This window comes from Lissotriton helveticus, chromosome 4_1 (assembly GCF_964261635.1).
Source record: "Lissotriton helveticus chromosome 4_1, aLisHel1.1, whole genome shotgun sequence".
Lineage (NCBI taxonomy): Eukaryota > Metazoa > Chordata > Amphibia > Caudata > Salamandridae > Lissotriton > Lissotriton helveticus.
Window position 1 is genome coordinate 333,475,088 of NC_136063.1, and position 13,825 is coordinate 333,488,912.

Below are 13,825 nucleotides of genomic sequence, written 5' to 3' on the forward strand. Positions count from 1 at the left end.
ACACAACACTGCTAAGTAGCAATTGACAAATATTAGCAGGGATGCACCAGTACCAATGCGACATGAAATTCAACCCTGCGCAACCACGGATGCGTCACATTTACATTGCTGTGCACTGTGGCCCAGGGATAGACAGATGTGTGTTGCATCTGATGGCATTAGGGAGGAGCTTTGCTGGAGTTGTGTCGCAAATGCGATGCAACTCCAACAATGTCCATGGACCACCAATACCTAACATGCTGCGCCACTCCTTAGGCCTGCTTCAAGCAGGCGTAAGGTTGAGTAGCAGCGGCCTCTGAAAAGTGACTCCGTTAAATCTTGTAGATTTCACTGTATCACTTTTACAAGGCATATCCCAAAGGAATGCCACCCTGCCTACATCAAAGCTGACGCAGGTACATTATAGCGCAACGTGACACTTCACCATGGATGCGTCACGTTGCGAATAATTCAAAATGTGTCGTCTGTTGTACACCACTGCTGTGTCACAGAAGTGACACAACAGCAGTGTAAATCTTTTTCAAGGGGCTTGTAAACCTGCCACTAATTATCCAAGATATAAATCACCCTGTGCCAGCCTAAATCACAAAGCAGAAGGTGAGAGAATCATCAGATCAAAATATGTCAGACACATATTCTGTTGTTCATTTTGCACTCTGCCACGCCATTACATCCACAAGACACCACTGCTCCTACCTGCCCTGTCTGCGGCAGTACTTCACAACACTGTTAGCATGCAGAAGATATGGGGAAATCCCAGAAAAGTTCCACAAGCACATTTCCCATTTGGTTACTTTTCTCTCTTCTCATCCAATGACACATTCAGCCAGAGCACAGACGACTGCAGTAGCAGAGGTCCCTGCATCTACTCGGAGGAATCGACAATGTACAGAGAAACCCATTAAATGTAATGGGGTAACCCAGTAACACTCAGAACCTGGGCGGGTAGTTAAACATTCAATAATGGTTCTGTCGGTTTGGAATACCTAATGATACAGTATTCAGATACTATTCCTTCATCAATATGTCCCAATCGGGGTACATATACAGTGGTATTTATACCTAGAGCAAACAACGAAAAACAGAAAAACAAAAACACTGACCGCACTGTTAAAGAGGGTAAAGTTTTAGTCATATACTCTCTTATTTCTGAATTATTTTCAAACATTAGTTTTGCTGTCCAGGCGATAAATGAACATACATAATACAAAACACATACATTTTTGTGAAGGACTGATACGCATTAAAACATATATACATAAATACGTGATGAACTAGTTCTTAAAGATTGTCAACTGTGAACACAATAGTCAGATAGGTCCATCAATTAGTTCTTATCCCTAGTAAACTTTGTTAACTTATATCTCAAGTACGGTGCGTCGATGTTTCGACCCTGGGGGGCGATGCACTGATTTGTGCGCATCAAAAGCGGGTCTTCATCAGGACTGGATGGATGTGGGACAGCCTATAATTGTAATAGACATGTGTCAGGGGTGGGTCAGTGATACCGCAGAGGTGAGGTGGGAAATCCTATTATGCTCACCTTCTGAGGTAGTCAATCCTCTGAGATGTCTGGTCCTATATTTTGATTGGTGCTTTTCAGCCGACTCAGCGCATCTAGCTCTGTGTAGCTTTCTTGTCTCTATAAACAGATTATCATTGGCAGCTCAGTAATGTTGACCTTTTCATAGCTACAAAGTGTGATAATTCAGCCCGACAAAGAAGGTCTCTACATACCTTGTTGTAATAATTGTGCATTCCTGTTTTTTTTTTAAAAAGGGTTTGCTTCATTAATCTGTGAAGTAATACAATTGTTTTATCAATCTGGGATTGCGCTAGTACTTATGATGATAAACACTCTACAAATCAGCGGTGCTTAGTGTACACGAACATGGGCCAAGGGATTCGCTCATACCCGCGTGCGGCCTAGAGGTGGAGACGGGCCTCCCTCTATATATGGTGAATCCGGCAACGATTGACTGATAATCATGCCATGTAACAATATGCGCTCGTATATGAGTGCTCCGTGATTTTACTTCAACCTGTTTAATACAGGGGCGTGGTACTATGTTTGTGCTGTCATGAGAACTCATGGCATACGTGGTATACAATAGACTTCATATACATAATCCAATTCCCCGATCGAAGAATATTAGAACTATTCAGAAATTACACGCCCGTGTAATAGTGTGGCAGAACACCGCGTGATGGAGCCAACTCCGTGGTACACTTACTTTGAACAACGAAGATCGCATGCATCTCTCTCCGTCGGATCCTGGTTAGGGAATGCCGGTGGAGCCTGCCAAGCACTTAATTTTTAACCTACGCTGTGGCGGGGGCCTACATGTGTACGTGCCTACCGTGATGCTGATCAGCGATCTGCTGTATGTACTGCCTAGGCCTGGGGATTGTCAATACTCGTCAGCATTGATAGAGATGAACAGCGCCATCTCCTGGACATTGGCCTAATCAATCTTGAATAGTGTATAGTTTCACAATGATTAAATGTAGACAGTGTTCTAAATGGTATTACAATCCATGTACGAACTGTAGGATAGACTTATGCATGAAGCCACAAGGAATGCTTACAATGTGGAGACAGATATTGATGCTATCTTGTACACCGGATATGCTTATACATATACATTAAAATAACCTGGATTGTTTAATTGCACATATACATTAAAATACCCTGGATTGTTTAATTGCACATCGGTTCTGTTTCAGTCCATGCTACTGATATACTAAACATTATACAGTGTTAATTCCACTTTGCCTACATTCCTTCATGTGAAGCGTCATGGAATTTCTTACATAATACAAAAAATACGGTTACATTAGAAAGAATTCAATGCAGTGTGCAATGAACCTCTGAACTGGGCATATGTTGGAAAACCTTATTTAAGAAGTGGCCGTAGCCATGGTGGCTTGTGTGATCTAATTAACCCAGGGATTCAATGAACTCTTTTGGTGTGTTGTGTCATAGTCTGCTCATTTGAACATAGGTCTCTTCCTGTTCATTGAGACCATGAGTAGTTGCTTCTGTGGTATGTATCCACCGACACTCCTTATAGTTCAGTTGATTCGATATGTCGCCACCCCTCTGGTGGAGGACGACCTTTTCCAGCACTGTCCACTCTATTTCCTCTGATGTGTGGCCCAGCAGTGAGTAATGTTCCACAAGTGGGGCACCTACCACTTTGCATTTAATTCTACTTTGGTGCTGGAGGATTCTACTCTTCACCTTTTGTGTAGTTTGGCCTATATAGATAAGTTGGCAAGGGCACCTAATGGCATGAATCACGTTCTGGCTGTTGCAGTTAGTGAAGTGGTTCAAAGTGTAGGTTTTGCCCCGGTGTGCGATTTTGGTACCTGTTATGGAATATTTACACGTTTTACACGTGCCGCATCTTTGATGTCCAATAATGGGTGGGAGGCCCAGTTGTGTCCGAATATCTGTGGCCGGAGTAGTCTCAAGGAATGAGGACATGATGTGGTCCTTAATGTTTTTCGCTCTTCTAAACGCGAACATAGGTGCTTCTTCTAAGCCAATTTCCGGGCCAACAAGGTCCCAATACTTCCTGATGATATTGTTGATTTCGTGGCTCTTGGTTTTGAATGTAGTGACACATATTAACCTGTCTATTTTGTTATCTCTTGGTTGGATTTCCAATACTGTATCCCTTGGTCTGTAACACGCTCGTTTTCTCGCTCGGTTCAGGAGTCCTTTGGGATATCCTCTGTCTCTAAGTTTGCTGATCAGTTGGTCACTCTCATTGAAAAAGTCTTTGCGCCTAGTGCAGTTTCTACGCACTCTCGTCAAAAATTGGCAATACGGTAAATTGTCTCTCAAGTTTCTCGGATGGTGAGAATTTTATTTAAGGAGTGTGTTTCTGTCCGTCGTTTTTTTGAATGGATTCGTTATGATTCTTCCATCTTCTGTTTCCAATATGAGGTCAAGAAATGGGATGGATTCGTTGCTGTGTGACATGGTGTATTGGATATCACTTGAGCATGTGTTCAACCATGTAGAAAACTGTAGAAGTTCTTCTCCTGTCCCTGTCCAAATCATGATGACATCGTCTATATATCTGTTCCAGGACGTAACATTTTCCTTGTATGGGTTCTGGTCAGAGTATAGATATCTATGTTCAAAGTTGTTCATGAACAGATTAGCCAGACTGGGAGCATAGCCTGCACCCATGGCTACTCCCTTGCACTGGTACAGAGAAAGGCATCATAACCTCGCTAACTGGTAAGTCAAACTGGCAAGGAGATGGTCAAAATGCGTACATTGTCAGGAGATGACAGAGGGACATATAGTGCCCACGTATGAAAGTCAATCAGAGAGGAAAAAATTGCTTTATTACAATTTGAGTTGTCAATGGACATTCACCTTAAGCATATGGCATTTGTGAACAGCGAAAGACAAAATATAACATGTCTTGACTCATCATACCTTTGTAATTGTGGAACATAACTTGTATTTCACCAACAGTCCTAGACCTGGCAATCCAATCCTGTAATTGAGTGCCACAACTAGTCAAAAGGGTGTCCCCACTTTATTGTAATAGTGTCTGTAGACCTAATCAAGAAATCCAATTTGCATAAATATGGTAATGATGAACAAGCAGTGAGATACCAGTCTCAGTAATATTAACAATGCATCCGCTGTCCAACTTCAAATCTTTCCAATATACATTAAATTGCACAGTCGACACAGCTGGTCATGCACTTCTTACATTGGATAGATGTTTTGTTGGGCATCAACAAAATACGATAGTGGACCTTATCTCTGGATTTGTAGGCATGCCATTGTGATATAGGTTGCATCTAGGTAGTGGGCCCAAGTCATATGTGGGATAACTTGTGACATTATGTATAACACACTTCTGCAACAGTGATACCCACAACTACTGGTGCTTGTCCTTTGTGCCAGAAAGTGAGTGCATCACATGTGGCTGCCGAAATGTAAAGTTGGAAAACACACTTATCATTGTAGGTACAATGCGGTCTTCCCAGAATCAAAGACACACACTGACTTCTGCTACAGGGTTGGATGTGACATCTGTTCAGGGACCCCCCAAGTGTTCCGGTGCAAGGCCAAGGTAAGTAAACCCAAGAATAATTCTGGCAGAATGCTCATTAATTGTGCCTTTCACCTCCACCGTATGTTGTATGTGTTGCACAACACTGTTGTCCTGCATCACAATATACTCACATATGGCATTTGAACACATGCCAGATCAGACCCTGTTGGCAAATGAAAGATGACAAAAAATGTATGGCAAGTGAGTGCAGAATGGACATACAATGGAACAATGTGTCATATGAACTGACCAAAACACAGTAGGCTTGCAATTCATTGATAGGATAAATCCCTAGCAAAATATACATGGTTAAATCATAATGAAATTGGTATGGCTGTGGCACACACTGATGACAGTTGTGTACCTTTGAGATGGATGTAGGGGCTGCTAAGGTGAATCTTAATGCAGTTGCACCTGCAAAATAACTTGGTTGAAGAGCAACATGATAATGCAGTGCAGGCGGGAAGCATTAAAGCTTCTCAGCTTATTCACAATGTGTGATCATAACCAAATGTTGTTTTCTGCTTGCCTCCTCTTCTACCGTATTCACATGTATAGGTGAGTGTTTGACATATGAGGTTTGGATGTCTGCTGTGCAAGACATCATCCATTGTCAGCTAAGTAGTACCATGATGTTGGAAATAGAGTTTGGGAACAGAGGATACTCAAAGAATGGACATAAGAAATTGAGCTGTGTGACCTCATTGGTAGGGAAGCACAAATGAGCAACATCATGGCCCTGACTACTACACATCTCACACATGAACTCCTTTCTGACTTGTCAACAGACAACATTACACTCATGAAAAATGTTAGCCTTAATGGTAAAGGTGGAATCAGTGTAATGCAGAGGAGTCCGGGTCATTTATCCCCTTCCTTAAAATATCAGTAACCTTCTCGTACAAGTTTGTCTGTTGATGTGTCATCTTATTTGATGTCAGTGCTGCGTGGAGGTAACAGCTGGCAAATGCTGCATCTGAGCAGGTGTCCACACGTAAAGTGCATGAGGTAAACATGCTGCACATTGACCTGGATTAACCGCAAATGGTTATTGAGAATGACATGTTGGCTCATAGCTACCATCTGTTGTACTAAAATATGGACATGCATGTCTCATCACAGCTGCTGACAGGATAATACCACTGCAGCAGACACCATCCCGGGGGGATGCATGGCATCCTGGCTGCAGCAGTGAAACCCTCGCACACCTGTAATTCTGGCATGAGGTGGGTCACTAGCTTAGATTACTAAACCATGATAGAGATCAAGTTCTCCTCCTGCATGGAATCAACTGTTGTTGTTTACAAAGTGAAATGCAAATCAGGAGTGTCACATGTGCCAGTCTGTCAATTGGTGATGCAGATCATTGAGAATGTTGTCTCTACCTTCTACAGCTATGTCTACAACATCTATGAGGAGACAGGTTCAGCAGGTTACACCCAGAGGGAACGCGAAGGGACAGAAAGTTGTGGCTGAATCTGGTGAGTTTGCTAGTATTATGTACATCTCTGTGTAACACCTCAGTGCTATGGTGTGAGCGGTCATTTGTGGTGGTACCCTAACCAGGTCACATGATCCTTATCTGCTGATGCAAAGTACAGTTAATACAACCCTGGTGTTGCACCACATATAATACCAGGTCACTCACTAATACGGTTGCAACCTCTGTGTTCCAGATGATGCTGAGGAAGAGGATGACGGACCTAAGACCATTGTGGGCCGACGGGAAATCAGAGGGGAGAATCCCCTGATCCTCCAGGCAGTTATGTCGGCAGCAAGTCATGCTCAAGAGGAGGAGAAAGTTCCTGAGGACGTTGACTTTGTGGATGATGATGACTACATGTCCATCCACTCCGTGGATAATGATACTGATGCCAATGAGAGCTATCTTGCCAGATTGCAAAACTCAGTCCCGGCATCACATCCCCCGCCAAGCAACGTTCATCAGCCTCCTCCCTAACAAACAATTCCCTGTCCGCAGCAAACCAGCCACAGGTCCCATGCATCCCAACACAGGCATCACTCCCTCACAGCCCTCACGTCCAGGACTGACATGGTGGTTTACCTACCCGCTCTTCCATACACAGTGTATCCCTGCCATCCTCTCCCCCATCTGTGGGAAGTATCAATCCTGTTGTGGTGCAGGTATCACCTGGGCACCATTCTCCTGCCCATAGTCTTCCACCTGCCACCCCCCTGCTGTTGGACCTGCTTTTCCCATCCATGGTAGACACCAGACAGGGGGCCTGCACCTGGATATTGTGGCCAGTGGGAGCAGAACTTCTTCCAACAGCAGGCAGATGTGAGGCAAGACATTCGTGTCGTAGGGGCTACCCTGTCAGACATGCCTGAGTCCTTGCAGGACATGGTCCAATTCCCTCAGGTGGTGGACAGGGTAAGCCAAGCTTTGGATAGGATGGATAGAACTTGGCAGGACATGTCCAGGAATATGAGAGACCTGATATCCATCCAAAGGGAAGAGAGTGCAAGACACCATGCCTTGGCCATGAAGATGATGGAGGGCATGCTGAAAGTGATCCAAAGTCTCCCTTCACGGTCTACGCAGGGAGGGGGGCTATCATACCTGCCTGCTGGACAACACATCCACACACCTGTACCGCCAACTGCACAGCACCACAGGAAAGGTACACATCCACACCGGCACCCTGACCAGGCATCCCCACCACCTCCACAACCACAATCACCCCCTGTACAGTCACTCCCACCACCTGTACAACCACTTTCAACCCCTGAATGGTCATTCCCACCTCCTCCACAACCACAATTACCACAATCAATCATGTACAGTCACTCTGACCACCTGCACAACCACCCCCACCCACTGAACGGTCACCCCCACCTCCTCCACAACCACAATCACCCCAGTACAGTCACTCCCACCACCTGCACAACCACCCCCACCCCCTGCACAGTCAATCCCACCATGTGCACAACCAGCCATTGCCCAGGCAAAAACACCAAATGTGTAGACACCATCTGCCCCTACATTTGTAGATCACCCTGGACAGGCACATGGACAATGCCCACCTACACATAGGCGACAAGCCCAACCAGTCCCCTCACATCGATCATCACCTCCAAAATTGCGAAGTCGCAAGCACAATCGCCAGTGACAAAAACCCCAGGACAAATTGACCACATGAATATGTGTATATAAAAATAAAGATCTAGAAAAGTAAGATTCTGTTGTGTATCATGTCCCGTATAACGATGTAGGTATGTGTGTGTGTATGTGAGAGACACAGTTACAAGTGTAACCCATCATTGCAACAAGCTAATATGTGCATAGCAGATGACTCACAAAATATGTGTCCATATTCTGAACCAGAAATTTAAAATGAAGTCAAACAAGTTAAGGTAAGTAGAATTCCTCAAAGATATTTATGTTGGAACAGAAATCAACCATCCGTTTGGAAAGGAGAAAGGAAAACAAATTATGATCTTAATGCAGATCGAGAAGGGAACTTGGATTGGGGTGGGGCAAAAAAAATATAATACGTCAGGGATTGTCAGGGAAAGCAGTCTATTTACAAGGGGAAAATGAAATCTTTGTCCACAAGGACATCTCAGTAAAAAAGTCAAGTGTCCTTCTGGTCATCCTCCTAGACCACAATGTTCAGATCCTCCAAGAATGATGCAGGCACACGGCTGGCTTGTGCAGGACCAGTAACCACATGGGATTGTGATACCCGAGGAGTACGGGGGAAACAGTGTGGGGCAAAGGACAGGGGGAGACATTGATGGTGGTATGGGAAGGGATTTGGGAGACAACAGAGGACATGGCTGTGGCCATGGAATTGACGCTGGTGGTGAGGTTGTCCAGCGATCGGACAATGTCCTCTCGCATCGTGCGAATCTCCAGACACACTTGTAGCATGATGCGAGTGGGCATGTCTGTTTGACTCTCACACATCCAACTCAAGTACCCTGGCACAGCCACAGGAGGTACAACACCGGGAGGGGCCTGGGGGGGACAGGAGGGATGTGGTGCCTCAGGACCGGAGCAGATGTTGCATTCGAGTTGGTGGCTACGAGGAGGGGGGCAGGTTTCAGGGGATGCAGCTGGAGCCCCCGATGGCATGGGGGACTCTAAAGGTAGGGAAGGGCTGATGACAGGCCCGATTTAGCATTGGCCTGCCCAGGGGACATCTCTTTAAGACCCACTGGAGAAGAGTCTGGGGGAGAGTAGCTCTCAACCACATCACGGTCAGAGATGTCGGCTCCTTCCCCCCCATCTTCAATGTCCACAACCTCCACCCGGGACGTAGCACCAGAGTAGTGTTCTTTCTCAGTCCAGGTGGGAATCCCCTTGCCTCCTGATGTTAAGAGTCCCTCCTCATCCTCTTCTTCCTCGCTGGTAGAAAGAGGGTGTAGCTGCCGGCGCACTGATGGCCTGCTATTCCGGACCTGTTCCTGCTGTTCTTATGTATTGCCAGCTGTGCCTGCTGAAATTTAAGCAAAATCCTGATGTGGTGGTTGTTTCATGCAGGACGAGACACATACATAGATGAGCCAAGGTCAGACTTTGGTTTTCTCTGATCACACTCTACAGTTGTCAGTGTTCATGAACTTACATTACAGGCATGTTCACTGTCATTAACTGAATTGAGTCTGACATGGACATCTCACATGCATTTTTGTGGCATACGCAACTGTATTGGCCAACCCTCAACCATTACATTCTTGTGATCTGTGTGTCCTGTCACTGCTACATGTGCCAGTTCCAAAACCAGTCCACCAAAAACACGAACACGAAGAGTCCAGATTTAATTGAATTTGGCCATTGATATGGAGTATCAGCTATTTAACGTCTGCTTTGTAGCATTGTATGGGACAAGACAAATACCACATAGGGTCTGGGCTTCTTCTCTAGCTACATTGTGAGTCTAGCCTTTTGCCATCCCCACACATAATCTGACAATTCAATGTCACATATTGGCTTTGTTGACTTAAAAGGTAGTGCAGTACACCGATGAACAGTGGTGGGTCGTTGTGACAGCTACCTGTACAAGTGAAATGTCATACAGGCCACTGAGGGTGAGATGTCTGTCAGTGGACACACCTTGCAAATTTAGGAACACTTAAGATTGATACAAGGATCTCAAAGTCTGTCATGACTCCATGGCACTTGATGATCTGTTTAAATTGGAACCCAAACTCTACAAATGCAATGCAAGTCACAGCATCCAATACCCTTTGGCCTGCCATGCGCACACTGGACAGTGTCTGTACCATTGCTCATCCGATGCACACATCAGTTATGATTTCCTTGGACCAATGGTAGTGGTGCTGGGAGAGTAGACTTCAATATGAATGCACAAGTGTAGCTCATTTACCCAGTTGCCATGAAGAAACTACAACTCCCAAAATGCACTCTGCCCTGTACAGTCCATATGCCACAGTGTGCCTTTTTAATCTTGGTGACTGCTGCATGGACATTGAATTGGTGAATGGAGGCATGGGACACACAATGGCACAGCACCGTTTCACTCACATCATACTCCCAGACACATATTTCATATGATGCACTTACCAGGTCTCTGCTGCTCATGCTCCTCCAGCTGAGCATGGAGGGTCAGCAAGCTGCTCGTAGGACCCTCCTGTACAGTGGGGAGAGGAGAGGATGATGCACATGGTGCTGGGAAGACAGGCCCACCAGCTCCGTAGCCTTGTGGCGGGACCAGCATTTTAGTTCCTCCCAGCACTTGCGGCATGCCCTAGCAATCCTGGTGTAGACTCCCACTGCACTGCAGCACTCACCGATGTTGGCCCTTAGCCTGGCCCGGGTGGTACTCAGGGTCCCCATATAGCTGAGGAAATTTGTCCAGCACCCCCTCTACCAAGATGTCTAATTTCCTTTCTGTGAAAGGGGGTGATCTCTCTTCATACTTCTCAGCCATTTTGGGGGAAATAAATGAGATGAGAGCAGCAGGATGTCAGAGGATCTGATCAGTGATAGAGGATGACTCAGAATGAACACAAAATGGCTGCCAACTACTTCCTGTGATTTATTTCCTGTCTCCCACTTCTTGTATAACATAGCCAGTATGAAATAATATGTTCAGTTTTTTTTCCGGAGATTACGGACCTAAAACGTAGTTTCCGGTTCTGGAGCGTCGGGTCCGCGCATGTGCATTATGCTTCAAAAACGGAAATTACGTTTTTGGTCCGTAAACTCTGAAAATAACCCAGAACACATAATTTCATACAAGAAATATTTTACAGCAAGTGGTAGGTAGGAAATACATCACAGGAAATAGCAGCCATTTTGTATTCATCCTGATCCATCCACAATCAGTAATCAAATCCACTGCCATCCTGCTGTTCTGGTGTAGACAAAAACTGAAATGACAGTGCAGCAGAGAATCATGAATAGGTAACAAAAGGGGGAACAGACCATTTAATGACATTTCTGCACGGACGAGGGGGGGGGTGGCTGACACAACATCGAACCCCAGGTTTTTTTCTCCTACTTTGCATTATGGTACATGTAGTCCATATTGAGTGCTCATTACCAGAGTTGTGTGATGTGTTACGTAACATTGGGGTGGAGCAGTGTGGATATATCAAAGACACATGGGGGCAGTTTTACAAGCCCGGTATGCAACATTTGTGCCGCTGTTGTGTCACTTTTCTGACACAACGCATGGTGCTGGCGCAAAGCCAGCATTATGCTGCGGGGTATTTACAACGTGACACATCTGTGAGATGCGTCACGTTGTACAGTCCTGCTCCACATGTGGGCATTCCGGCCCCAGTGGGGGTGTTCCAGCGCAGGAACACCTCCTAAAAATGGCTAAGTGAAATCTACTAGATATCACTCAGTCACTTATAAGGCCATGCTGCGTCAAAACCCTGTGCCTGCTTGAAGCAGGCGTAAGGATTGACACAGCATGTTAGGCCTAGGGTCACCCCGAGCTGTGCTGGAGCTGCGTCGCGCTTGCAAACGAGACTCCAGCAATGCTTCACCTTTACGGCAGCAGATGCGTCACGCATCTGTCTATTCTTGCCCCATGATACGCCGCATTGTAAATGCGGCGCATCCATGGAGGCACAAAAGGTGTCTGCCGCAACGCACAATAACTGGCGCATCCCTGCTGATATGCAGGGATGCGCCAGTTATTGTAAATCTCCCCCATGGTGCCTGATTCACCCATGACATCATCACTCATGTTCTGGGCCCATCCTTTGTGGGGGAGTCAATTCTGTAGAGGTCACAGGCCTGAGTCTGCAATGGGTATGGCCTTTTGTGATTAAGTAACCTATCCTCATGAGGTCCAGGTAGGTCTCTCAGGACATGTATTGTTTGTCATCTTCGTGAATATTTGTTTTTAGGGACATCCACTACACTGATCGCTGACATGGGCACATGACCTGAGGCACACTCCACCCTTGGACTACTGTCAGCAGCTATGATTTACATGCAGCTAGTGTGGCTTGCAAAGTTGTCTCAGAATGGAATTTATTGACACAGTCGTGCCTATCCAAGTTTCATCATTGACAACAGACAGCAAACCACATTTTGTCCATGATACTACAGGTTGCTCATGTGAAAAACATGGGAACGAGCTGATCACGGACTCGCATGCCCTGACCTCGGTTATGTGCAATGGCCCTGTTTCCCAGATTCAGAGCTAGCCGAGGTTCCAGAGGTATGTGTAAGCCATGCGTTAAAGCTATGTTGTGCAAAGGACAACAGGCTAATATGATCTTGCACACGACTTCTGGGGAATACAGCAGCACACCCCCTGTACGGTCGAGACATCTGAATCGTGACTTCAACAGACCAAAAGTGCGCTCTATGATGTCTCGAGTCCGTATGTGTGCCCTATTGTACCTACGCTGAGGTAAAGTGTTTGCACACCTGTAAGGGGTGAGGAGATTTTGGGAGAGTGCATACCAGCGTTGCCTGAAGAGGGAAGAAAGGGCAGTTCGTTACATTTCCCTCTTTGATTTGCACAGGACATGCTCTATACTTTATTACATGCAGTGTCTGTTGGGCCATGATTCCTATTGTACAATGGTTAATATTGGGGGGCATTCAGACATTTTAATGACACATATCACTCATCTTTAGTGCTTGGTACTTACCCAGTAGCCACATGTTACCAAATTCTCCAGCAGCCATTCGCCGGGCAAGAGGTGACATGCGGAATATGAAGCTGTCATGGGTACTGCCTGGGAACACTGCATGCACATTAATGAACCTCCCACTAGCATCACAGACAGCTTGCACATTGATGGAATAACATCGGTGTCTGTTGCAGAAGAAGTGTGCAATGCGGCGGGGTGGCTGAAGGGCCACATGGGTACAATCAATTGCACCGAGCACACTGGGGAATTGTGCAAGGAGATAGAAATTTCTAGCTGCCCTTTGACTCATGGCCAGTGTATGTGGCATTTATATGTGGTTGTGGGCTCTAGCAGTGATGCATCTCAGTACCTGCTGCAGGCACTGCCACTGGCTCGCCTGGGAAATGCCCACATAATCACTGCAGATCCTTTGGAAAGACCCAGTGGCAAAGAAATGGAGAGCAGAAAGGATATAGAGATATGCTGGGTTCGCATGTGAGCAGCAGGTCACAGAGTCAAGTTCCTGCTCCCACTCACATACCATATCCAAGATGACTTCTGGAGGGAAACGGTACCTGGCCCATACATCTTGGCTGGACATTCAGACATTATCCTCTGTCTGAAGATCCTCTCAGCTCTCC